We start from the raw sequence: 27604 nt of genomic DNA, 5'->3' as shown, positions 1-27604 counted from the left end.
GGACAATTGGCGGACATGCAAGGGTTGTTAGCTCAGCGGTAGAATTGTCGCCTGCCATGCGCAAGTCTCGAAAACTGGCGGTGTTGAGCTCTATCCTCACGGGAGGCATGTTTTGATGCGCAGTTCGGCCACACATTTTTTGGATGTCCTGTCACACCCTTCACCTCCAAGACGGCAGCTCATCCTGGGCTTGAAGAACTGGCAACTGTGCTTCATTTGTTGACGGCTTCAAGGAATGGTCCGTTTTGGGGGGAGATGGTGCCTTGAGGCTCTCTTGATACACAGTACGTGGCAAAGGCAACCCATCCATTGTCTACCGCTTGTCCCTTTCGGGTAAGGCGGAGGTGGGGCAAAACGCAGTTTCCCTGACCGGGAATCGAACCCGGGCCGCGGCGGTGAGAGCGCCGAATCCTGACCACTAGACCATCAGGGAGCTGCCACAGAGGTGTCTTGATGAGTGACGCGTGGGTGTATCGGGCTACATTTTCCGCTGCGCCTCGAGAGGAGCGCTTGGGCAATGGCGCGAATTCGTTGAGAAAACTGCCACGTGTGTGAGCATTGGTGGTTCAGTGGTAGAATTCTCGCCTGCCACGCGGGAGACCCGGGTTCGATTCCCGGCCAATGCACGGTTCCTTTATGCGTGGGGTCTTGGGGGGCATTAACTTTGTTCTCGGTCACGGCCAGACGGCATCAAGATTTGGAACAAGAAGCCTGTGCAAACCAAACTTGGGTTGGACATCGTATCTGCATTAAGTCAAGATGTTGTTGAGAGGAGACTTTGGACAGTGGCGCGAATTCGGCGGGACAATTGGCAGACTTAGAATTGTCGCCTGCCAGCGCCAGTGGGTGACTGAATATATGTTTACAGACATTGCTGGTAAACCCGTGTGTCTTATTAGTGGAGCTAATGTGGCTGTAATTAAGGAATTTAACTTAAGACGGCACTACGAGACAAAAGAAGAATGGTCCGTTTTGGGGGAAGATGGTGTCTTGAGCCTCGCTTGATACACAGTACGTGGCAAAGGCAACCCATCCATTGTCTACCGCTTGTCCCTTTCAGGTAAGCCGGAGCTGGGTCAAAACACCGTTTTTAGGATCTCCTGTGGCACTCTTCACCTCCAAAACCCGTTCAGGGCTTAAATACCTGGGGACTCACCTTTGTTTGTCCAAGCTGAATTTCATTTCTGTGCAGCTTCGAGAAATCGTCCATTTTCAGGTTCCCTGTCAGCCTCGTTGGCGCAGTAGGCAGCGCGTCAGTCTCATAATCTGAAGGTCGTGAGTTCGAGCCTCACACGAGGCAGGTGTTTTGGTACAGAGTTGGTCCATCCATTTTGTACCTCTTCTACCCATTTCGAGGACGCTGGAGCCTTAGAACCACTCCTTTGTAGTGGATTTTCAGCCTCCTCCGATGCGAGATCTAGAACAGGGATCAATCCAAATCATTCTGCCATTGACCGTGGAAAGCCTTCCCATCTGTTTGATTTCAAGACTCACACGTGGCAGGCGATCCTCCCCTATGGATGTGTGCCGGCCCTCTGAAACCACTTCATCCAACTTTCACCACAATTCCTCTTTCTTTTCTCAGGTCAGAATTGCGGGGCACCACACGTTGGCTCCCAAATGACTCCTACCTGTTATTTCTTCTAGGACACTTTGTCCAGGTAGGGTTAGGAATGTCTTTGCATTGGAAGCGGATGAACAAGGGCTGATAATTGGTTATCAGCAGCTCCCGAGCTGAGTCTCTGGAGGTTGCCTGGAGTTCCTTTGCCAACAGGGTCCATGGAGAGGGATAATTTGAAGTCATTCTTGCCTGACTGTTAAGTTGGAACAAGAAGTCTATGCAAACCAAACTTGGGTTGGACATCGTATCTGCATTAAGTCAAGATGTTGTTGAGAGTAGACTTTGGAGAGTGGCGCGAATTCGACGAGACAATTGGCAGACTTGTAAGGGCTGGTGGCTGAGCGTTAGAACTGTCGCCTGCCACATGTGAATCACGAAATCAGAAGGTAGTGACTTGTAGCCTCACGCAAGCGATGTGCTTTGATGCGCAGTACGTGGCAGAGTTTGTGCATCCATTTTAAGCGTCTGGAGAGGAGAGTTTGGACAGTAGCGCGAATTCAGCGGGACAATTGGCGGACATGCAAGGGTTGTTAGCTCAGCGGTAGAATTGTCGCCTGCCATGCGCAAGTCTCGAAAACTGGCGGTGTTGAGCTCTATCCTCACGGGAGGCATGTTTTGATGCGCAGTTCGGCCACACATTTTTTGGATGTCCTGTCACACCCTTCACCTCCAAGACGGCAGCTCATCCTGGGCTTGAAGAACTGGCAACTGTGCTTCATTTGTTGACGGCTTCAAGGAATGGTCCGTTTTGGGGGGAGATGGTGCCTTGAGGCTCTCTTGATACACAGTACGTGGCAAAGGCAACCCATCCATTGTCTACCGCTTGTCCCTTTCGGGTAAGGCGGAGGTGGGGCAAAATGCAGTTTCCCTGACCGGGAATCGAACCCGGGCCGCGGCGGTGAAAGCGCCGAATCCTGACCACTAGACCATCAGGGAGCTGCCACAGAGGTGTCTTGATGAGTGACGCGTGGGTGTATCGGGCTACATTTTCCGCTGCGCCTCGAGAGGAGCGCTTGGGCAATGGCGCGAATTCGTTGAGAAAACTGCCACGTGTGTGAGCATTGGTGGTTCAGTGGTAGAATTCTCGCCTGCCACGCGGGAGACCCGGGTTCGATTCCCGGCCAATGCACGGTTCCTTTATGCGTGGGGTCTTGGGGGGCATTAACTTTGTTCTCGGTCACGGCCAGACGGCATCAAGATTTGGAACAAGAAGCCTGTGCAAACCAAACTTGGGTTGGACATCGTATCTGCATTAAGTCAAGATGTTGTTGAGAGGAGACTTTGGACAGTGGCGCGAATTCGGCGGGACAATTGGCAGACTTAGAATTGTCGCCTGCCAGCGCCAGTGGGTGACTGAATATATGTTTACAGACATTGCTGGTAAACCCGTGTGTCTTATTAGTGGAGCTAATGTGGCTGTAATTAAGGAATTTAACTTAAGACGGCACTACGAGACAAAAGAAGAATGGTCCGTTTTGGGGGAAGATGGTGTCTTGAGCCTCGCTTGATACACAGTACGTGGCAAAGGCAACCCATCCATTGTCTACCGCTTGTCCCTTTCAGGTAAGCCGGAGCTGGGTCAAAACACCGTTTTTAGGATCTCCTGTGGCACTCTTCACCTCCAAAACCCGTTCAGGGCTTAAATACCTGGGGACTCACCTTTGTTTGTCCAAGCTGAATTTCATTTCTGTGCAGCTTCGAGAAATCGTCCATTTTCAGATTCCCTGTCATCCTCGTTGGCGCAGTAGGCAACCCGTCAGTCTCATAATCTGAAGGTTGTGAGTTCGAGCCTCACACGAGGCAGGTGTTTTGGTACAGAGTTGGTCCATCCATTTTGTACCTCTTCTACCCATTTCGAGGACGCTGGAGCCTTAGAACCACTCCTTTGTAGTGGATTTTCAGCCTCCTCCGATGCGAGATCTAGAACAGGGATCAATCCAAATCATTCTGCCATTGACCGTGGAAATCCTTCCCATCTGTTTGATTTCAAGACTCACACGTGGCAGGCGATCCTCCCCTATGGATGTGTGCCGGCCCTCTGAAACCACTTCATCCAACTTTCACCACAATTCCTCTTTCTTTTCTCAGGTCAGAATTGCGGGGCACCACACGTTGGCTCCCAAATGACTCCTACCTGTTATTTCTTCTAGGACACTTTGTCCAGGTAGGGTTAGGAATGTCTTTGCATTGGAAGCGGATGAACAAGGGCTGATAATTGGTTATCAGCAGCTCCCGAGCTGAGTCTCTGGAGGTTGCCTGGAGTTCCTTTGCCAACAGGGTCCATGGAGAGGGATAATTTGAAGTCATTCTTGCCTGACTGTTAAGTTGGAACAAGAAGTCTATGCAAACCAAACTTGGGTTGGACATCGTATCTGCATTAAGTCAAGATGTTGTTGAGAGTAGACTTTGGAGAGTGGCGCGAATTCGACGAGACAATTGGCAGACTTGTAAGGGCTGGTGGCTGAGCGTTAGAACTGTCGCCTGCCACATGTGAATCACGAAATCAGAAGGTAGTGACTTGTAGCCTCACGCAAGCGATGTGCTTTGATGCGCAGTACGTGGCAGAGTTTGTGCATCCATTTTAAGCGTCTGGAGAGGAGAGTTTGGACAGTAGCGCGAATTCAGCGGGACAATTGGCGGACATGCAAGGGTTGTTAGCTCAGCGGTAGAATTGTCGCCTGCCATGCGCAAGTCTCGAAAACTGGCGGTGTTGAGCTCTATCCTCACGGGAGGCATGTTTTGATGCGCAGTTCGGCCACACATTTTTTGGATGTCCTGTCACACCCTTCACCTCCAAGACGGCAGCTCATCCTGGGCTTGAAGAACTGGCAACTGTGCTTCATTTGTTGACGGCTTCAAGGAATGGTCCGTTTTGGGGGGAGATGGTGCCTTGAGGCTCTCTTGATACACAGTACGTGGCAAAGGCAACCCATCCATTGTCTACCGCTTGTCCCTTTCGGGTAAGGCGGAGGTGGGGCAAAACACAGTTTCCCTGACCGGGAATCGAACCCGGGCCGCGGCGGTGAGAGCGCCGAATCCTGACCACTAGACCATCAGGGAGCTGCCACAGAGGTGTCTTGATGAGTGACGCGTGGGTGTATCGGGCTACATTTTCCGCTGCGCCTCGAGAGGAGCGCTTGGGCAATGGCGCGAATTCGTTGAGAAAACTGCCACGTGTGTGAGCATTGGTGGTTCAGTGGTAGAATTCTCGCCTGCCACGCGGGAGACCCGGGTTCGATTCCCGGCCAATGCACGGTTCCTTTATGCGTGGGGTCTTGGGGGGCATTAACTTTGTTCTCGGTCACGGCCAGACGGCATCAAGATTTGGAACAAGAAGCCTGTGCAAACCAAACTTGGGTTGGACATCGTATCTGCATTAAGTCAAGATGTTGTTGAGAGGAGACTTTGGACAGTGGCGCGAATTCGGCGGGACAATTGGCAGACTTAGAATTGTCGCCTGCCAGCGCCAGTGGGTGACTGAATATATGTTTACAGACATTGCTGGTAAACCCGTGTGTCTTATTAGTGGAGCTAATGTGGCTGTAATTAAGGAATTTAACTTAAGACGGCACTACGAGACAAAAGAAGAATGGTCCGTTTTGGGGGAAGATGGTGTCTTGAGCCTCGCTTGATACACAGTACGTGGCAAAGGCAACCCATCCATTGTCTACCGCTTGTCCCTTTCAGGTAAGCCGGAGCTGGGTCAAAACACCGTTTTTAGGATCTCCTGTGGCACTCTTCACCTCCAAAACCCGTTCAGGGCTTAAATACCTGGGGACTCACCTTTGTTTGTCCAAGCTGAATTTCATTTCTGTGCAGCTTCGAGAAATCGTCCATTTTCAGGTTCCCTGTCAGCCTCGTTGGCGCAGTAGGCAGCGCGTCAGTCTCATAATCTGAAGGTCGTGAGTTCGAGCCTCACACGAGGCAGGTGTTTTGGTACAGAGTTGGTCCATCCTTTTTGTACCTCTTCTACCCATTTCGAGGACGCTGGAGCCTTAGAACCACTCCTTTGTAGTGGATTTTCAGCCTCCTCCGATGCGAGATCTAGAACAGGGATCAATCCAAATCATTCTGCCATTGACCGTGGAAAGCCTTCCCATCTGTTTGATTTCAAGACTCACACGTGGCAGGCGATCCTCCCCTATGGATGTGTGCCGGCCCTCTGAAACCACTTCATCCAACTTTCACCACAATTCCTCTTTCTTTTCTCAGGTCAGAATTGCGGGGCACCACACGTTGGCTCCCAAATGACTCCTACCTGTTATTTCTTCTAGGACACTTTGTCCAGGTAGGGTTAGGAATGTCTTTGCATTGGAAGCGGATGAACAAGGGCTGATAATTGGTTATCAGCAGCTCCCGAGCTGAGTCTCTGGAGGTTGCCTGGAGTTCCTTTGCCAACAGGGTCCATGGAGAGGGATAATTTGAAGTCATTCTTGCCTGACTGTTAAGTTGGAACAAGAAGTCTATGCAAACCAAACTTGGGTTGGACATCGTATCTGCATTAAGTCAAGATGTTGTTGAGAGTAGACTTTGGAGAGTGGCGCGAATTCGACGAGACAATTGGCAGACTTGTAAGGACTGGTGGCTGAGCGGTAGAACTGTCGCCTGCCACATGTGAATCACGAAATCAGAAGGTAGTGACTTGTAGCCTCACGCAAGCGATGTGCTTTGATGCGCAGTACGTGACAGAGTTTGTGCATCCATTTTAAGCGTCTGGAGAGGAGAGTTTGGACAGTAGCGCGAATTCAGCGGGACAATTGGCGGACATGCAAGGGTTGTTAGCTCAGCGGTAGAATTGTCGCCTGCCATGCGCAAGTCTCGAAAACTGGCGGTGTTGAGCTCTATCCTCACGGGAGGCATGTTTTGATGCGCAGTTCGGCCACACATTTTTTGGATGTCCTGTCACACCCTTCACCTCCAAGACGGCAGCTCATCCTGGGCTTGAAGAACTGGCAACTGTGCTTCATTTGTTGACGGCTTCAAGGAATGGTCCGTTTTGGGGGGAGATGGTGCCTTGAGGCTCTCTTGATACACAGTACGTGGCAAAGGGAACCCATCCATTGTCTACCGCTTGTCCCTTTCGGGTAAGGCGGAGGTGGGGCAAAACACAGTTTCCCTGACCGGGAATCGAACCCGGGCCGCGGCGGTGAGAGCGCCGAATCCTGACCACTAGACCATCAGGGAGCTGCCACAGAGGTGTCTTGATGAGTGACGCGTGGGTGTATCGGGCTACATTTTCCGCTGCGCCTCGAGAGGAGCGCTTGGGCAATGGCGCGAATTCGTTGAGAAAACTGTGACCTGCGTGAGCATTGGTGGTTCAGTGGTAGAATTCTCGCCTGCCACGCGGGAGACCCGGGTTCGATTCCTTTATGCTTGGGGTATTGGGGGGCATTAACTTTGTTCTCGGTCACGGCCAGACGGCATCAAGAATTGGAACAAGAAGCCTGTGCAAACCAAACTTGGGTTGGACATCGTATCTGCATTAAGTCAAGATGTTGTTGAGAGGAGACTTTGGACAGTGGCGCGAATTCGGCGGGACAATTGGCAGACTTAGAATTGTCGCCTGCCAGCGCCAGTGGGTGACTGAATATATGTTTACAGACATTGCTGGTAAACCCGTGTGTCTTATTAGTGGAGCTAATGTGGCTGTAATTAAGGAATTTAACTTAAGACGGCACTACGAGACAAAAGAAGAATGGTCCGTTTTGGGGGAAGATGGTGTCTTGAGCCTCGCTTGATACACAGTACGTGGCAAAGGCAACCCATCCATTGTCTACCGCTTGTCCCTTTCAGGTAAGCCGGAGCTGGGTCAAAACACCGTTTTTAGGATCTCCTGTGGCACTCTTCACCTCCAAAACCCGTTCAGGGCTTAAATACCTGGGGACTCACCTTTGTTTGTCCAAGCTGAATTTCATTTCTGTGCAGCTTCGAGAAATCGTCCATTTTCAGGTTCCCTGTCAGCCTCGTTGGCGCAGTAGGCAGCGCGTCAGTCTCATAATCTGAAGGTCGTGAGTTCGAGCCTCACACGAGGCAGGTGTTTTGGTACAGAGTTGGTCCATCCATTTTGTACCTCTTCTACCCATTTCGAGGACGCTGGAGCCTTAGAACCACTCCTTTGTAGTGGATTTTCAGCCTCCTCCGATGCGAGATCTAGAACAGGGATCAATCCAAATCATTCTGCCATTGACCGTGGAAAGCCTTCCCATCTGTTTGATTTCAAGACTCACACGTGGCAGGCGATCCTCCCCTATGGATGTGTGCCGGCCCTCTGAAACCACTTCATCCAACTTTCACCACAATTCCTCTTTCTTTTCTCAGGTCAGAATTGCGGGGCACCACACGTTGGCTCCCAAATGACTCCTACCTGTTATTTCTTCTAGGACACTTTGTCCAGGTAGGGTTAGGAATGTCTTTGCATTGGACTCACACGTGGCAGGTGATCCTCCCCTATGGATGGGTTAGGGTTAGGGAATAAGAAGACAGTGGAAGTAAGACTCAACACAAGAAAGAGACAAGAGGCCACCAAACTAAAACACAGACTAAGACACACGAGCTTGACACAGACAAAAGCATAAACAGACATGAAGACAAGACTGGCTTTAACACTAGAGTGTTTTCACAAGTGTTCCATCCACTTGTGGAACGCTAAAGAAGAACTACACTTAAAATAAATATGGAACTGAAAACAAAAGAATACATAATGTAAACATATCATCAAATAATCCAGGACTCACAAGCAATGATATGATGAACAGAACTATAAAGAACAAAACTGAGAAATGCTTGGTAAACTGACCAAGAACTATGTCATCATGTCATTTTTTAATATCATAGTTAATGTGTCCTGATTTGTAGATAGTGCCATCTTACAAATACCAGGAAATCCAACTGGGTGACAAGCCAGAGTTGTTTGTCCACACACCCACTGACTAGAAAAAGGGTCCAAGACTCTTCAAGCTGGGATACAGGCATTAAAGAAAAAGATGTAAACAGATAGAAAGTCATTAGGAAGGCATTGCCTGTTGTTGCTGCTGCTGTCAGACTTTTTAATTCATCCACTTGTGTCAGACACATATTGAACAGGAATAAACATGACTCACTGCACTCTCACTTTGTATGCCACAATGTTTGCTTAGACACCTGTATGCTTATATTGTTTATTATATCCCAGAAACATTAATGTTAAAACTTGTGCTCCTATGACTATATATAAGTTTATTTTCATATATCTATATTAATCTATTTATAGCTCCATTCCCTGACTTCATTTTATACAATTGCTTTGTTCCTGCATGAGAGCTATTTAAAGTGGTTTCACACACAGTGCCTCCAGATGAATACAGAGTAGTTTTGGACAGCAGAGGCTGGAGAATGGTATTGCTCTCTGTGTGAAAAATAACTACTTTTTTGAAATGAAGATGAATGTATGTTGTCAAGGCAAAAAAAAGTTTTTTCTTTTAAACAGTACATTGCATAGTGAGAGTTGGCAGTTCGTCTTGTAATTGGAAGGTTGCCGGTTTGAGCCCCGGCTCCCACAGTCTCGGTCGTTGTGTCCTTGGGCAAGACACTTCATCTAAAACCTACTAGTGTTGTATATATGAATAATGTATATAATTTCATGTAAATTTAAGTCTTATTAATAGAAACTGAGGAAAAGAATGTAATTTGTTTTTACACATCTTGATACTTGGATATGGGGATTAATAGGTAGTTATTTATATATTTTCATTATCTTCTGTATTTCAAACTGTAAATTAAGCTTGTTTGGTTATATTTTTTATTGCACTCTTGTAATTTTTCATGCTTATACTTTTAATACATTTTTGATAACATAAAAATAAATCTGAAAGATACCTGCATTTTTCAATACAAAATTCACAGATATTTTCAAAATTGATTTGGCATGCAGCGTTACATTGGTAAAGTATAATATATTGCATTAGAAACTTTCACAGGATCAGTACTGGACTATATCAAGTTCTGTATTGCAAATGTGACTGTGGACAAAAGCATTCGGGTTTTCCCAAACCAAAAACCCTGGATGACCAGCGACATCTGCACACTCCTCAAACCCCACAATGCTGACTTTACAGGGAGTGCAGAATTATTAGGCAAATGAGTATTTTGTCCACATCATCCTCTTCATGCATGTTGTCTTACTCCAAGCTGTAAAGGCTCGAAAGCCTACTACCAATTAAGCATATTAGGTGATGTGCATCTCTGTAATGAGAAGGGGTGTGGTCTAATGACATCAACACCCTATATCAGGTGTGCATAATTATTAGGCAACTTCCTTTCCTTTGGCAAAATGGGTCAAAAGAAGGACTTGACAGGCTCAGAAAAGTCAAAAATAGTGAGATATCTTGCAGAGGGATGCAGCTTTCTCAAAATTGCAAAGCTTCTGAAGCATGATCATCGAACAATCAAGCGTTTCATTCAAAATAGTCAACAGGGTCGCAAGAAGCGTGTGGAAAAACCAAGGCGCAAAATAACTGCCCATGAACTGAGAAAAGTCAAGCGTGCAGCTGCCAAGATGCCACTTGCCACCAGTTTGGCCATATTTCAGAGCTGCAACATCACTGGAGTGCCCAAGAGCACAAGGTGTGCAATACTCAGAGACATGGCCAACGTAAGAAAGGCTGAAAGACGACCACCACTGAACAAGACACACAAGCTGAAACGTCAAGACTGGGCCAAGAAATATCTCAAGACTGGTTTTTCTAAGGTTTTATGGACTGATGAAATGAGAGTGAGTCTTGATGGGCCAGATGGATGGGCCCGTGGCTGGATTGGTAAAGGGCAGAGAGCTCCAGTCCGACTCAGACGCCAGCAAGGTGGAGGTGGAGTACTGGTTTGGGCTGGTATCATCAAAGATGAGCTTGTGGGGCCTTTTCGGGTTGAGGATGGAGTCAAGCTCAACTCCCAGTCCTACTGCCAGTTCCTGGAAGACACCTTCTTCAAGCAGTGGTACAGGAAGAAGTCTGCATCCTTCAAGAAAAACATGATTTTCATGCAGGACAATGCTCCATCACACGCGTCCAAGTACTCCACAGCGTGGCTGGCAAGAAAGGGTATAAAAGAAGAAAAACTAATGACATGGCCACCTTGTTCACCTGATCTGAACCCCATTGAGAACCTGTGGTCCATCATCAAATGTGAGATTTACAAGGAGGGAAAACAGTACACCTCTCTGAACAGTGTCTGGGAGGCTGTGGTTGCTGCTGCACGCAATGTTGATGGTGAACAGATCAAAACACTGACAGAATCCATGGATGGCAGGCTTTTGAGTGTCCTTGCAAAGAAAGGTGGCTATATTGGTCGCTGATTTGTTTTTGTTTTTGAATGTCAGAAATGTATATTTGTGAATGTGGAGATGTTATATTGGTTTCACTGGTAAAAATAAATAATTGAAATGGGTATATATTTGTTTTTTGTTAAGTTGCCTAATAATTATGCACAGTAATAGTCACCTGCACACACAGATATCCCCCTAAAATAGCTAAAACTAAAAACTACTTCCAAAAACATTCAGCTTTGATATTAATGAGTTGTTTGGGTTCATTGAGAACATGGTTGTTGTTCAATAATAAAATTATTCCTCAAAAATACAACTTGCCTAATAATTCTGCACTCCCTGTAGGTCTGTTGACAGAGCTCTGTACAGGTCTGCTCGAGCTGACCTGAAAAGGGGTCCCACCTGTCCAGCAACAACACACGAGAGGTGTGGCATGGAATAATAGACATCATAAACCACAGAGGCAGAACTGTGAAAACAGAAAACCTGAGTGTGCAGCTAGCAGAGGAAATAAACAGCTTCTTCGCCCTTCATCTGCCTCAGCCCTGCTCCCATCCTCATCCTCACCTGGTTCCTGCACCGCTCCATTCACTGTAACGGAGCACGATGTCAGATGTGTTTTCCTAGCAGTGAACCCCAGGAAGGCGGCCGGTCCAGACGGAATACGTGGTAAAGTGCTAAGACCATGTGCCCACCAGCTCACCCTCATCTCCACCAGAATCTTCAACCTCTCACTGGATGAAGCAGCCATTCCATCCTGTCTAAAATCAGCCACAATCATCCCAGTGCCAAAGAAGTCTCCCATCACCAGCCTGAACTATTATTGCCCTGTGGCCCTCACACCGGTAATCATGAAATGCTTTGAGAGACTAGTCCTTCAGCACACCAAGGATTACCTCCCCCCAGAATTCGACCCCCACCAGTTTGTATACCGTGCAAACAGATTCACAGAAGATGCCATCACCCTCCACTCGGTGCTGAGTCACCTAGAACAGCGGCAGAGCAACGCCAGAATGCTCTTTGTGGACTACAGCTCACCCTTCCACCACTCGCCCATTGAGAGCCTACTAACTTTCTGCATCACAGTATGGTACAGCAGCTGCACTAAGGCGGATAGAGCCACCCTCCCAGCATGTTTGCAATGAGTAGGAGATGCTCTGTATCTCACTGTACAACTGTATAGTGACAAAGGTATTGGGTTCTTTTCTAAAAATTGCTATAAACAGAGGAACCCAAACTGATGAAAAGTGGCGAATATTTTTTTTCAAATGACTATTTTTAGTGGATTTTTGATATAGAAGCAGAATGACAGAATGTTAAAAGAAGTTACTTTTAGTCATTCTAAGCTGGGCATTGCGTTCTCTGGTTGTTCAAAGCCATGGAACTTTAGACTTTCCAAGCAAATAATGATGGCCATACTGATGTTCTTTTCAGTACATTTTACTTTATGTTCATTTTCATTTTTATGATGTTTCTATTTTTACATAATTCCTCCCACATAGCAAAATTGGTATGGCCTGGATCTGTCCCACACAATGTGCTTACACATGGCCTGCGTACTGCAAAGAATGACGGCCCTATGGTGGCCCAGATCTGGTTTACCAGAGGTGGCCCACACATGAGCCAGCACAAGGCCAGTTGCAGACACACTGCTGGCCCTGTGCTGGCCCAGAACAGTTTCAGCTCTGGCCCCAGATGTCAGCCTAATGTGTACCTTAGCCATGTAAGCCATGTAATAACAACATGTGCTTGAACATAATAGTGCAAAAGTAACATGACGAAACTGTTCAGACAGTGAATGGACTGATTCTTATACAGCGCTTTTTTACTCACCCATATTACTCAAAGTGCTCTATACAACATGTCACATTCACCCAATCAGGCCAAATGTGGCATGCCATCACATAAACAGTGCCATCTTACCATGCCAGAAGTCAGCCAGCAGTGCCGGCTTGACACCAGATCCAGGCAAGACCCGTCTGCTATGTGGGATGACTTGTTCTTTTGGCGTTTTAGTTGTGGATTATGTTTGGACTGTGTCTCTTGCCCTTTCAGTATTGTTTGCTTGTGCTTCTAAGTGTCCCTTTGTTTCTTTTTAGGTTATGTAGTATGGGTTAGAGATATTTTGTATGTTGTTTTTGTTTAATAAATCCGCCTTTTGGATTATTCCCTGATGTGCCTGAGTTCTGTTATTTAGTGTCACTTTGAAAGGACACACATCCAGCATTGACATATAATTGTTCTTTCAATTTTTGATAAAGATTACAGTGAATTGAGATGTAACTTGGCCCAGAGGTACGGTAGGACGCCCAGAGTAAGAAAGTGTTGAAAGTTGGACATCAACTATTATGGATGATTTTTAATGAATTTTTGAAATTTCCATAATTGTAGTGTATTGGCTGTATTGAATTTCATTTAAATGTCCTTTAATTTTTTTTGGAATTTTCCAGTAAATCTGGATGAAACTTGGCACACAGGTAGAGTAGGTGTCCCAGAGGAGGAATGTGTTGAAAGTTGGGCCTCAACTACTCAGGATGATTTTTAATGAATTTCTGAAAATTGACATAATTCTATTGTATTGGCTGTATTGCGTGGAATAAAAATGTCCTTTAATTTCTGAGGAATTTTACAGTAAATCTGGCTGAAACTTGGCACACAGGTACAGTAGGTGTCCCAGAGGAGGAATGTGTTGAAAGTTGTACCTCAACTACTCAGGATGATTTTTAATGAATTTTTGAAAATTGACATAATTCTATTGTATTGGCTGTATTGCATGGAATAAAAATGTCCTTTAATTTCTGAGGAATTTTACAGTAAATCTGGCTGAAACTTGGCACACAGGTACAGTAGGTGTCCCTGAGGAGGAATGTGTTGAAAGTTGTACCTCAACTACTCAGGATGATTTTTAATTAATTTCTGAAAATTGACATAATTGTAGTGTATTGACTGTATTGGATTGAATAGAAGTTTCCATCAATTTCTGAGGAATTTTACAGTAAATCTGGATGAAACTTGGCACACAGGTACAGTAGGTGTCCCAGAGAAGGAATGTGCTGAAAGTTGGACCTCAACTACTATGGTTGATTTTTAATGAATTTTTGAAAATTGACATAATTGTAGTGTATTGACTGTATTGGATTGAATAGGAGTTTCCATTAATTTCTGAGGAATTGTACAGTGAATCTGGCTGAAACTTGGCACACAGGTAGAGTAGGTGTCCCAGAGGAGGGATGTGTTGAAAGTTGGACCTCAACTACTCAGGATGATTTTTAATGAATTTTTGAAAATTGACATAATTCTATTGTATTGGCTGTATTTCGTGGAATAAAAATGTCCTTTAATTTCTGAGGAATTTTACAGTAAATCTGGATGAAACTTGGCACACAGGTAGAGTAGGTGTCCCGGAGGAGGGATGTGTTGAAAGTTGGACCTCAACTACTCAGGATGATTTTTAATGAATTTCTGAAATTTCCATAATTGTAGTGTATTGGCTGTATTGAATTGCATATAAATGTCCTTTAATGTTTGAGGAATTTTACAGTAAATCTGGATGAAACTTGGCACACAGGTAGAGTAGGTGTCCTAGAAGAGGGATGTGTTGAAAGTTGTACCTCAACTACTCAGGATGATTTTTAATGAATTTTTGAAATAGACATAATTGTATTGACTGTATTGGGCTGTTCCATTGTAATTTGTGTGCGCGCGTGTGCGTTTGACTGTTCGCGCGCGCGCACGTGTGCGCGAGTATAGGCTTTCAATCAGGATATAAAGCGAAAAGGCGCTACGGTAAAGACTGGTGTAAAAGCGCAAGGAAATTTATTCGGCGGATAAGAGGCGGCTGGCTTGACCGCGGCTCACAAATGACGGCTCACTTTACCGCGGTCATTTCCAGCACCGGTAACCAGTCATTCTGAGGTTTTAATACCTACTTGCATTTTATTTGCCCCAAAAACAGTTATGTACAAAATGAGGGAGAACACGGCAGGTCCGTATAAAGACAGACTTGACGAAAAGGCAAAAAGAAAAGGTATGAGGAAAAAAAATCAAAGGAGTGAAAGGGTTAGACCCATACGAGCATACAGAGTGGACTAAAGACGTTAGCGCGCTGCCCAACTTAAATCATGCTCATATTTATAATTATATGGTCCTAAGTTTGAGTACATACACTCATGAAGGGTTTAGTAACTTCAGATCCCTGCGACAAGCCCAGGTCCAGTTTACTGACGCATGGGTACAGGACCTTGAGATGTTCAGAGTAGAACATAAGACCGTTGTCCGTACAAAGGTAAGTTTACCAGTCACACAAAACTGTCTTCATAAATACCCATTAGAAAACCGTGGAATAACATTCTGTGAAAATATGACAAAATATATCAAATTAGAGATGTTATAGGGCTTTGGAGCGTGATATCACGGGGGTGGGCGTAGAAAGGATTTTGGCCTGATCCGCCATTTTCGGGGTCAAAACAAAGTGCATGCGAAAAGGGAGCGAAGGCACACACAACAGCCATGGTTCGTATTTGCTGTGTGGTCAGCTGCAATGTTTGATTGCACGACCGGCAAGAGAATAAGCTTGAAAATGGTTTATCTTTTCATTCTTTCCCCACCTAGAAGCAACATGAGGGAGCTCGTGTATCGGATGTTACCATACGAAGGTGTCTAGCCTGGATAACAGCTGTGAGACAAGCTGATATCCAGTTCCCTTCCATCTCCAAATATCTGTTGGTGCTCCAGACATTTTCATTCCGGTAACTGCTAAATATGTTTATATCACTCTTTATAGCCTGTTAGTTTTATTTTCGATGCGCTCTGAGGTCATAGCAAATTAGAACAAACATCCTACTGAGTGATTTTGCAGAACTACCTTCTATTTATAGACTTGCTAATTATTTGGCATTATTGCAGCAAACCAGCCTATGAAATGGATGAAACACATCGTGACTGGGTTCCAGCGCTACACAAGGGACCTGCTTCAAACATACCACCATGCCAATCAGATTACTTCTTCCATGTGAGGGTGAAGAGGTGACCCTTCTGGATAAGATGGCGAAGGTTTGGTGAACAGTGTGGTAGTAAAACCAGGGGAAAATGAAACTTGCTCCTGTTAAATATTCTTTAGTCTTGTGCTGTATAAATAGCGGTATTTTTTTCAAAAGATACAGTAAATAAAGTAATGTTAGTAGTCGGTGATATCATGTAAACACTGTCATGATTTTGTGTAAACATTTTGTCATTTGTAAACTATAAATGACATGGATCCTACATTGTAACTGATGTGATGTTCTATAAAGTGGTTTTAATTTAAAAAAAAAAAGAGGCAAAAATTAGTTTGTTTCTTTATTCAATTTTTGAACAGAGTGGGACTCACTCAGTACATATTCAGTAAATGCAAATTATTTACATGGCAGTGCACTTCAGGCATAAATCTAGACCCCTAGATAAAACATTATGGGTCATTCCCACAACCCACAGCTTTACTGTGTGCCAGCAAAGTATCCAATAGCAGTGACAACTCCTCCACAGTAGCAGGTGGGATTTTTCTTTTTTGAGGACGGCTACTTTGACCTTTCAATACAGATGGTCTGTTTATGTTTTGATTGAGAGCCTTTTTTTGGGCAGCTGAAGAGGAGAAGTCTATCTTATGGCCAACCTCTGGCTGTATCTTGGTCATATTACCCAGCAAAACCCAGTATGCAGGTTTATCTGTAACAGTCCTTGTGCCACGGATCCGCACTGCTGCTTCTACTTTAAACAGAAGAGCAGGGACAGGTCTCCACGACTCCAGCCTTACAGGTGCAGTGGGTGGCTTCAACCTTCCCTGTGATGCGCAGTGACCCATGACTGCAATGCTGGTTCAGTCAGTCTTTAAGAGTGCAGGACCTGAAACACACACAAAGTTCATTTAAAGACAAGAACTATGAGCCAAGGCAGACATAAATGTGTTTTATCTACTTTATCATAAATGTAACAAAGTGTTTAGAAAGTTAGCACATACATATAATTTTTCATTTTTTATGCATCCATCTATAGAATGCTGCATATTATATTCTACATCTGCCTGTTATCTCTCAGAAACCTGCCTGCAGAAAATGAACCTAAAGTATGTAATGCAAGGATGTCATCACTTTAGAGATGGAGAAAGCATAAAGTGACAATTATGAATCACTTAATATGATAAGGAGATTCTGCAGGTCATTAATCAATGTATAAAACTAAAATAAAATGTATTTTTAGTGACACAGGATACAAACATGGAAGCAAGATGTATAATTAGGATTATTTATAATAAATATGAATAAATTATTGCAATTTCTTTAACCATAAAGAATAACTAAATCCTTCAGGACAATGTCACATCAATGCACTGAACTCACTATGTTATCCCTCTAACAGCCTCCACATGTTCTCACTGTAATTTCCCCCTCATGAATGAATTTATGCTGAGAGAGAGAAGAAAGATACTGTGGCTGTAGACACTAGTTATGTTCCTCTTATGCACTCCAGATGCACCTTAATATGCGTATCACCTTCAGAACTATTTTACTCTGACTCTCTTTTTGACCCTTTTTATCTCTTACTGGTAAAATTTAGAGAGAATTATTTTCATTTTAATGCACTGTTCTGTGCCCATCTGTTCTCAGAACTGTACTTTGTTCCATCCCATGTTAAAGTTCCTAAAGTTAAGTGAAGTTAGGTTTGCAGTCCCCCCTCCCATGGTTCACAGGGTACCAAGGCCTCTAAGCCTCTAAGCGATGGCTTGAAGAAGGCAGCAGTCAAAACAGTTCACTTCAGTATTTAAAATTTGATGGCTCAATCACCGATGAGCCAAAGAAAATAGCCAACTTCTGCTCAAAGTTTTACAGTAATCTCTACACATTTGTCAGAAGTCGGCTTCTCAGTTCTTTGACTCCATCCCTAATGTGAACCAGCTGTCCAAAGAGGACAGTGATTTCTGTAACAGACCAGTCTCTTTGAAAGAAGTTTCAGATGCAGCAAGTCAGCTAAAATGTAATAAATCCCCAGGTCCTGATGTTTTGTTTTGTTTTTATATATTATATTTTTATTGAAAAAGGACTTGTTACAATAAAGTGCATAGATATTATTTAGTCAAAAAAAAAAGACCAAAAAAAAAGACTTTTTCTTAGTCCTTTCGTTTTACATTCAAATAACAAAAGTGAACTCGGTGGCTTGACAGTGTATACATAATGCAGCATGTTCAACTTATTTACATAAAGTACATTCAATACATATTATAAGTAGAGGGTCGACCTGACATTGTACAATACATTGGAGATACACCAAGTCAGGGCTGCTCTTACCCAAATTCAGGGGGGGGGGACGACGACACACAAAGCTAATCCATTTATTCCATATTTTGTAGAATTTGTCTTTTCAAATTTTTCAGGAGAATGTAAATTTTTCCATTTTAAATATTTCAAAAACCACATTAAACCAATCCTCAAGTGTTGGCGGAGTTGGATTTAGCCACTTTCTGGTTATTGATTTTTTGCTGGCCGCTAATAGCGCTTGTAAGAGCTTTGTGTCCCCTCCCCAGACCGAGCCAGCAACCAGGTCCAAATACAAATTTACAAAATTAATATCAAATTTTATCTTAAAAACCTCACACAGACTCACAGACTTTCTCCAGAGCATCTGGCCTCTCCCTTAACCTCAATAAGTGTGAACTGCTACCAGTGAACAAGTGTACTGTGTCCTGTGTTTACGGTATTCCAGTGAAAAGTTGTGTAACATATTCGGGAATCCTTATTACCAAGGATAAGAATTCTAGGAACGCTCTAAACTTTAACCCTATCATCAATAAAACTCAAATGTCCTCAACAATTGGTTGCAAAAAGATTTGTCCCTAAAGGGTAGAACGCTGCTCACCAAGGCTGAGGGTTTGTCTCGCCTGACCTATGCTGCTCAATCTTTACATGTCGATAACTCTACATGCAAATCTGTTGATAAATTGTTATGTAATTTTCTATGGAAAAACAAAATTCACTACATTTGCAAATCCGTAGTTATGAACAATTACAACAATGGTGGCTTAAATTTTATAGATTTCAGCTCCCTAAATTATACTTTCAAAATAAATTGGATTAAAAAATATCTCAAAAACCCTTAACTCTCTCATCATATCTTTTCACATTTGGGTGGCTTGGACTTTATTCTTCTCTGCAACTACAATATTCAGAAAATCCCAATTAAACTCTCAAACTTTCATCAACAAGCTTTTTTGGCATGGTCCTTGATCTATAAACATAACTTTTCTCCACAAAGATATTATATTTGGAACAACTGTAACATTCTTTACAAGAACAAGTCGCTGTTCTTTGAAAACTGGTTTAATAATGGTATACTTCTGGTAGGTCAACTATTCAATAACGCAGGCTTATTATACAATTACTCAGAGTTCCTATCCAGATATAACATCCCAGTATCCCCAAAGGAGTTTTGTATTGTTTTTGATGCCATACCACCTGGTCTGTCCATGTCGTTTAGAAATACCACTGCCTCCCCACACCTGTTCATGTCCCGCCCTATCTTGAGAGACACTCCTTTAGGTCAGATTTGTTTCTCCTCTTGTAAAGGTGTGAATGCAAAGATTAAGTCTCTTTTCCAAGAGTCACATATCTCTATTCCTCCTTCCATTTCTTTCTGGTCTAATTTTGTCAAGGACACTGACTGGAAAAACGTTTGGTCTTTGCCACAAAAATTCCTCCTTACTAACAAAGTGAAGGAAATTTCATTTAAACTAATTCATAGATTCTACCCTGTTAAATGATTACTTCAAAAATGTAAGAGGGATATAGATACTTTTTGGTCCTTCTGTAAGATCATCTCGGAGACCTGCTCGCACCTATTCTGGTCTTGTGCCTTTACACAGATTTTGTGGAAAGACATCGCTAGTTTTATCTCTAAGAACATATTATCAAATTTTGTGCTTTTTTACCAAAATGTGTTATTTGGTTATACTGACTTTAGTTGGAAAGACTCAAATGCTCTTTACCTCATTAATCTGATTTTACTCCTTGCCAAATATCATATCCATAAATGTAAGTTCTCGAGCAAGAAACCTCACTTTTTAAGAAAGAAATTGAACTCTATGTGAATATAATTTGTCGGAGCATTACGGCTATCGTAGGCAGGAGCCTTGCGGAGTGATATGTACTGTGCTTCAACATAATATTACCATATTGTGTGTGTATAACCTCTTTTTACGTTTTGTGGATATTATACATGGTTATGCTGAGGATATGTCCTTGCATTTGCACTGTTGAATTTTTATATAACTTTAATGCACATAAAAAACAGCTGCTTGTTTAAGTGAAACAAGCAGCTGTTCTGCGAGAGGGCGGTAATCCTTTGCGGCCAGCAGCATTGAGTTGGTGAGGCAACCTCGCACTGGCAACTGTTGGAGGAAGACATGAGTGAAGAGGAATCGACTGTCATCCATTCCTAGGAAGGACAGCATGCTCTCCATGGGCTCGAGAGCGGTACCATCACCCATGCCTGAGAGAGAGAGGAGTTTCATGGCCCACTTTATGTGAGAGAGGGAGTACCGCTGCAGCAGCGGTGTTTTGAGAGCGGTGTATTTCCCTTGGCTGGGGGGATCCTGGAGGCGGGTCATCACATGGCGGGTGGACAGCAGATCCAGCAAGGCCACCACATTTCGGCTCGTGTGCTGAAACGCCACGAAGAGCAAACCGAGCTTCGACATACATGAGCTATAAAGGAGGGTAGTGAAGCCAAAAATCCGGCAGCTTAACCACCACAGCAAAGATTAAAATGTACAGCTCTGCTATCACTTCTGATATAAATGAAGACAGAAAACTAAAGCTCAGCAGTAGCTTTTGTAGGGTTACTGTCTGAAGTTGGGCTAGCTGGTATATTTAATGATGTTCTGTGTGGTGGCTAGCTACACAGCTATGGTTAGCATAACATAAACACAGTGAAGCTGGAGAGTGAACGCTAACCTTTTTCTCTCAATAAAATAATAATAATAATAATAATAATAATAATAATAATAATAAATTTTATTTATGAGCGCCTTTCAAGTCACCCAAGGACACTTTACAATAAGATAAAACACTTAGTAAAACAATGGCAGAATAAGAACAATAAAATAAAAGCACAAGATAAAATGAACAAACAGTGGATTCACAGTGAATATGCAGATTTGAACAGATGAGTTTTGAGTTGGGATTTAAACTGGGGGAGAGAACCAATATTTCTTATTTCTGGGGGCAGAGAGTTCCACAGCCTGGGAGCAGAGCAGCTGAAAGCTCTGCTTCCCATGGTGGTGAGGCGAAAGGAAGGTACAGTAAGCTGGATAGAAGAAGAAGAACGAAGTGAACGGGCAGAACAAGTGGTGGTTAACAGGTCAGAAAGGTAAGAAGGAGCGAGGTTATGAATGGCCTTGAAGGTGAGCAGAAGAAGTTTGAAAATTATCCGGAATTTCACAGGGAGCCAGTGAAGTTCCTGAAGAACAGGGGTGATGTGCTGGTAAGAGGGGATTCTGGTGATAATGCGAGCAGCAGAGTTCTGAACCAGTTGAAGCTTATGGAGGGATTTTTGGGGGAGACCATGCAAAAGAGAATTGCAGTAGTCAATACGGAAGGTAACAAGACTATGTACAAGAATGGACGTAGACTGGGTGGAAAGAGAAGGAAGCAATCTGTTAATGTTACGTAGATGGAAGTAGGCAGAACGGGTGAGATTATTGATGTGAGATTTATAGGAAAGTGAACTGTCTAGGATGACACCAAGGCTCTTAACCTGAGGAGAGGGGAAAACTGTGGAGTTATCGATGGTGAGTGAGAAATGGTTTGCCTTCAAAAGGTTGGATTTGGTGCCAATAAGGAGGATCTCAGTTTTATCCTCATTGAGCTTTAGAAAATTAGAGGTAAACCAGGATTTTAACTCGGATAGACATTCTGTAAGGGAAGAAGGTGGGAGGGAGGAATCAGGTTTGCAAGAGAGATATAACTAGGTGTCATCAGCAAAACAGTGAAACTGAAGATCAAATTTGCGGAAGATGGTACCTAGAGGGAGGATGTATATTATAAAGAGAAGAGGGCCTAAAACTGAGCCTGGGGGAACACCAGAGGTGACGGGGAATAGACGAGAGCGGAATGATCTTAGTTGAATAAACTGGGAACGGTCGAGGAGATATGATTGAAACCAGGCGAGGGGTGTGTCAGAGATGCCGAGAGAGGAAAGTCTGCTTAGAAGGACAGAGTGAGAAATGGTGTCAAAGGCTGAGCTCAGATCTAAAAGGACGAGAATGGTGAGAAGACCAGAGTCAGCTCCGATTAGAAGATCGTTAGTGACTTTAAGTAGAGCAGTTTCGGTACTGTGACATGAGCGAAAACCAGATTGAAATCTCTCATAGATGTTATTATTAACCAGGTGTAAATGAAGTTGAGCTGCAACCACTTCTTCGAGTATCTTAGAAATGAAGGGTAGATTGGAAATCGGACGGAGGTTGTTAAAGTTGTTAGGATCTAAAAAAGGTTTTTTCAGTATAGGAGTGACTAGAGCAGTCTTCAATAAGGAGGGAACAATACCGGTGGTGAGAGAAGAGTGAATGATAGCAGAAATGAGTGGGAGTAAAGAAGAGAGGCAGGATTTCACAAGTCCCGTGGGCATGGGGTCAAGATGACATGTGGCAGGCTTTGATTTACATATTAACTCGGAAATATCAGATAAATCAGGAAGATGAAAAGTGGAAAACGGCTCAAAAAGGAGAAAAGGTTCTGGAGAGGGCGTAGACACAACATTTGATCTGAGTTGCTGGTGGATGTTATTGATTTTCGTAGTCCAGAACAGGATCAAGGAGTTGCAGGTTTCAGAGGAATAGAAGTGCGGTGGTAAAGCATTGGGGGGTTGAATTAGTTTGTTGAGAACTGAAAACAGAGTCCTTGCATTACCCTCATAAGAACTGATAATACCAGAGTAGAAGCTTTGTTTGGCCTTGTTGATGGAGTCTTTATACTGAAGTACGTGGTATTTATAGATTTCTGAATCAACAGTTAAACCAGATTTCTTATATTTACGCTCTAGCTGCCGAGCTTTGGCCTTCAGAGCTCGGAGGTCAGAGGTAAACCAGGGAGCAGAGCGAGCAAAGGAAACAGAGTGGGTTTTTACAGGAGCCAGAGAATCAAGGACAGTGCGTAGACAATTATTATAATATAACAACAAATCATCAGGAGTAGAATAGAAGTCCGAAATCTGAACATTGTCCAAACTGGTAGTGAGAATGTCCATATCGATGTTCTTGATGTTGCGGAACGAGATGAGACGGGTTGGCTTGGTAGAAGAGCAGCAGAGAGTGAGGTTAAATGAAAGGAGGAAGTGGTCAGTTATGGGGATTTCAGTAGCAGAAAGATTCGAGGGAGTACGACCAGAACAGCAGACAAAGTCCAGGGTGTGTCCTTTAGAGTGAGTGGGAAAGTCGATAAATTGTTTAAATTCAGAGCCTTCGAGACAGGAGGAAAAGTCTCTGGTGAGCAGAAGGTCATTATTGTCCATGTGAATGTTGAAATCTCCCACCAAGATCACATTTGGGGAGAGAGATGAAAGATGGGTTAGTAGATTAGCAAAGTCACTGAGGAAGACAGGGTTAGGTTTGGGGGGACGGTATACAGTAGCTATGATGGTGGGAATGGGTCCAGTCAGCTCACATGCAAGGACCTCTAGAGAACTAAAGGTATCAACGTTAACTGGCAGGACTTTCAAGTGCTGGCGAAAAAGGATCGCGAGACCACCCCTACGACCTGAGCAGCGGGGTTTAGAAAAGTAAACAAACCCCAGAGGATCAGATTCGTTTAGCTGAGAAAAGTCATCAGGTTGTTGCCAGGTTTCAGTCAAGCAGAAAAAGTCAAACTTACGGTCAGATAGGAGGTCTTGGATGAGAGGTCCCTTACTTGTCAATGAACGAATGTTTAGAAGACTGAAGTTGAGTGGAGTATCTTCTTTTTTGCTAATCGCGGTGGGCGCCCTGGGCAGGTGGGCTAGAGATCGATGGTTGACAGCCCGATCAGGGTTCCTGCGAGGGCGGCGAGTAGCAGACCAGAACGATTTAGTTCCATTGGAGTTATGGAAAATCCTGCGGGACCCGCGATGGATGTATCTCCGGCGAGGCTGGAAAGTGATGCCCAGGTGGTAGTGGAGCTCCGCCGGCGACGGGAGCGATAGCTGCCCGCGAAGGCGCAGGAGCTCAGTGGCTGTATAGCGGAGCAGTCCAGCCGTAGGATGGTAGACGAGCGTTAGGAGAATCCAAAATAGTGTCGACCAGCTCAGGAACATCTTGGTCCACATCTTCGATTATGTGGAGGAAAAGGAGCCGAGCCGGCCGGAGCAACGAACAGGTAGGCAAAAATAGCTCAAACAGTTAAGCTAGTGCAGCTCACTGAGAAGAAGACGTAAGAACACATTCAGCTGAAATAACAGAAGTTGAGGACAAGCGTTGCAAATCAATCCCTGGCAGAGATCGATCTGGTCCTGAGTGAAAATGTTCCTGTTCATTCAAATCTGAATCCAAATAATCCAATTAATCCAAATAAATCCAAATAATCAAAAAATGTACCGGTGAGTAGCGGCAGCCAGACGCGCCAGCGTTCACTCAAGCTGGAAATAAAAATCAAAGTTAATGTGAGGGTTCCTGAAGGTTAGGGACAAAGGCAATCGCATGTCGGGATGATGTAAACGGATCAAACTTCAGTGAGGAGAACAACTGCAATATAATGTAGTCATTAATATACTGCTGCATGGGCTGGCTGTATTTTAAAAGTTTTAAAAACTGAGCTTTCAAATGAATAGTGATGAGGAAAACCGAGAGAGGCCTACAGTGATCACCGCCTTTTTTAGGGGCTTGTTCAGATTAAATAGAACAAAAACATTAAAACATGTAAAAACACAACAGCCTTAATAAATGCAGAGTAGTTTGGACCTGGAAGCAGGGTTCATCATGTTATCACCTAAAGATTGGATATCCCACCTGCTGTGAATGTTTTATCACTTGTCACATCCTGTTTATGACAGTTACAATAAAGAACATTCATATAAGAAATAAAATTGTCTTGTGTAAACTGTATGTGGTGTTAAATAGGCCTATACTACTGTACTTTAATGTCAGTCATAAGGGTGGGACTTCAAGAGCCATATATTTTATGAGGTGGTACTTATTGTGAAAAGTTTGAGAAACACTGTTCTAGGGGATCCTGTGAACGAAGACTAAGACTAATATTTTGCTTTCAGTGTGAGTCCAGAAGAGCTAAACAACAGTGTAGAAGTTCCCCACAACAGGTTGCTTCCCTATTTTTCAGGTTTAAAATCAGTTTTTCTGCCCTGATGCAATGACATGTTCAGGTGGCCAAAGGAACAGTGAACAGTAGCATTTAGTGTGTGAATGTGTGTGTGAATGGGTGGATGACTGGGTGTGTAAAGCGCTTTGGGGTCCCTAGGGGGGACTAGTAAAAGCGCTATACAAATACAGGCCATTTACCATTTAGTACTATGCTGAATCTCCTCATACCCGTGTGCTGATGTGTGTGCACTGCTCTGCTATTAAGACTGAACTTGAGAAGCTCATGCAACCTAATAAATTTTGAACAGTACTTTTACTGAAACCCAATTAGGAGAGAAGACGCCAAAGTTGATGGAGGTTCTAGACATATTGTAAAAGTGATGAAAATGAGGAAAAACTGGATTTGTTTACAATTAATCCAAGGGTATTTATTTTATGTTCCTTTCAGCATGGACAGCTTTTATTGGAACACCTGTATGAATTAGTAGCACCAGCTTTCAAGGCTTGATCAACCTCCATTGCTGCAGAACAGCTTTAAACTGTTAACCCATTTTGTGTTTCCTGGAAAAGGCCTTTTTGCATAATTCTGAAGTTTACATTATTTTTCAGTTTTGGGTAACCTTATCTTTTTTTTTTAACGTCAAGCAGTTCACCACTTACCTTTGTACCATTTCAAGCTATTTATTGGACTTGAACTGCAAAAAATATAAATGGAAAAATTGGGGTGTTCTAAAACTGTTGACCGGTAGTGTAATTTTTTTACTTTTCCTAAATTAGAATTAGAATTATATGATATTTTATTGCAGCTTTATAAATAGCACTAAAAACGAAAGGTATTTATAAAGTGCAAAAAATAAATGTTGGTGGTTTTATACTGAAATCATTCCACCTTGAGTATTTTTTTCTCCTAGGGTGTGCTCTAATACTTCTGTCATAACATGCTTTCATTGCTTCATGCTCTTTAAGTTTAGAAAGCTGCAGTGGCACTTACTTTAGAGCTATTTTATTAAACGTGTTTGTCAAAAAAATATAAGAAACATTAGCCTGTAGTAGTTAATAAGAAGACACTCTGGCTTCACAATCACATAATTTCTGCATGGGCGAAGATTTCGAATAAACCTTAAAAACAAATTAGCATATAAATGTTCATCTAACCACCTGTGGTTTGGATGGTGCTTTTGACCTTTTTTAACGTTAGCTCATTAGATGATTGTTATTTGTCATATTATGTTACAATATGATTTGAAGAGTTAAATCACAGCACCCTGTATTTATGAGCTTGATTGTTTTGTGTAGTTCAATTAGTTATTTGAAATTGCCTGTGTCAGTCCGATGTAAACACAGTGTAAATTCCTGAGGCTGTCCAGGAACGGTGTTCATGATCCAGTTGATCGTTTACAGAAAGCATGACTTGCATCTCACTGTTTACTTTCTGCGGCATCAATATTATGCAATCTTTGGAAACGGACTTCACAGTGGAACTTTCCCAGAGCACACCCTCCCCTCCAGGTGTACATGACGTGTTTGATTTCTGTAGTACTGACATCCTGGAAAAGATTTGACAGGCCCTGCTCAGATCTTTAATTTCTCTTTTTATCTCCTTTTAATTAAATGGCACCAATTCTACCTGCAGTCCTGATTCAATATGTTAAACATGAGAATCTATTGCTAGAAGGCAGGCACAGCAGGCAGGTACAATATCTGAAAAAGGGGATCCTCGTTGGTTGAATAGGTCCCAACAGGCAGAACAAGGCGATCCTATCTGATGAGGTGGTTAGTTTGTGTCAGCATTATAGTTATGGCCTGTTGTCAGCAATAAAAGGGTTGAAACCCTGCCCATAAAAAAGAATACATAAATTTCTTGCATATGTATAGATGTGATTGTTTGAAGTAATAACTCACAATAAGGAAATAAAAACAGGGGTAAGACCCATGCTTGAAACAGGCTTAAAGACATCAATCAGTGCTGTTTATTTTAACAGTTTAGTAGTTCTTTCAAAACAGTGGCTTCCTAGAAAAAAACAAACACAACACTTAGGCTGATGCTGCCTTTCATGTGCAATCAGGTCAATTTGTGAAACATATTCTATCTATGTCGCATATGATGTTTTTACTGTTTTTGAAATTCCTGAAGCCAAATCTGTTACACCCATGGTCCAGAAGTTGGGTCATCAAAAAATTAAATTCATTATTAAGCTCAAAACCCGTTCTATTACGCGACAGTGTTCTAGTGTTTGGGGAAATCCGTTCCAACAATCGAACATGAACGTTGCACTAGTGTGAAGAAATGGACCCGGATACGCATGCGCAGTGGTTATGTTTGCGTTCCTCCTCCCTCCTCTGAGACTGACAGCCCGTTAGCTGCTGCCGCTGC

General features: G+C 43.4%; 10 non-coding genes across 10 annotated transcripts; 6 read left to right on the top strand and 4 right to left on the bottom strand.

Moving 5' to 3' along the window:
- Positions 1 to 361: 361 nt before the first annotated feature.
- Positions 362 to 433, bottom strand: trnae-cuc (transfer RNA glutamic acid (anticodon CUC)). Its single transcript has one exon. It is a non-coding gene; the product is annotated as a tRNA-Glu (tRNA).
- A 122-nt stretch (positions 434 to 555) lies between these two features.
- trnag-gcc (transfer RNA glycine (anticodon GCC)) lies at positions 556 to 626 on the top strand. The gene has a single exon. It is a non-coding gene; the product is annotated as a tRNA-Gly (tRNA).
- A 601-nt stretch (positions 627 to 1227) lies between these two features.
- On the top strand, positions 1228 to 1300 carry trnam-cau (transfer RNA methionine (anticodon CAU)). The gene has a single exon. It is a non-coding gene; the product is annotated as a tRNA-Met (tRNA).
- Positions 1301 to 2485: 1185 nt separating this feature from the next.
- On the bottom strand, positions 2486 to 2557 carry trnae-uuc (transfer RNA glutamic acid (anticodon UUC)). The gene has a single exon. It is a non-coding gene; the product is annotated as a tRNA-Glu (tRNA).
- Positions 2558 to 2679: 122 nt separating this feature from the next.
- Positions 2680 to 2750, top strand: trnag-gcc (transfer RNA glycine (anticodon GCC)). The gene has a single exon. It is a non-coding gene; the product is annotated as a tRNA-Gly (tRNA).
- A 1859-nt stretch (positions 2751 to 4609) lies between these two features.
- Positions 4610 to 4681, bottom strand: trnae-cuc (transfer RNA glutamic acid (anticodon CUC)). Its single transcript has one exon. It is a non-coding gene; the product is annotated as a tRNA-Glu (tRNA).
- A 122-nt stretch (positions 4682 to 4803) lies between these two features.
- On the top strand, positions 4804 to 4874 carry trnag-gcc (transfer RNA glycine (anticodon GCC)). Its single transcript has one exon. It is a non-coding gene; the product is annotated as a tRNA-Gly (tRNA).
- A 601-nt stretch (positions 4875 to 5475) lies between these two features.
- trnam-cau (transfer RNA methionine (anticodon CAU)) lies at positions 5476 to 5548 on the top strand. Its single transcript has one exon. It is a non-coding gene; the product is annotated as a tRNA-Met (tRNA).
- A 1185-nt stretch (positions 5549 to 6733) lies between these two features.
- Positions 6734 to 6805, bottom strand: trnae-cuc (transfer RNA glutamic acid (anticodon CUC)). The gene has a single exon. It is a non-coding gene; the product is annotated as a tRNA-Glu (tRNA).
- A 776-nt stretch (positions 6806 to 7581) lies between these two features.
- trnam-cau (transfer RNA methionine (anticodon CAU)) lies at positions 7582 to 7654 on the top strand. Its single transcript has one exon. It is a non-coding gene; the product is annotated as a tRNA-Met (tRNA).
- The last annotated feature ends 19950 nt before the right edge of the window (positions 7655 to 27604 follow it).

This window comes from Diplotaxodon limnothrissa, linkage group LG23 (assembly GCF_057381915.1).
Source record: "Diplotaxodon limnothrissa isolate DT_005_m linkage group LG23, D_limnothrissa_male_GT1.1, whole genome shotgun sequence".
Classification (NCBI taxonomy): Eukaryota; Metazoa; Chordata; class Actinopteri; order Cichliformes; family Cichlidae; genus Diplotaxodon; species Diplotaxodon limnothrissa.
The sequence above is the reverse complement of the archived record's forward strand: the minus strand, read 5'-3'. Positions and strand labels throughout refer to the sequence as shown.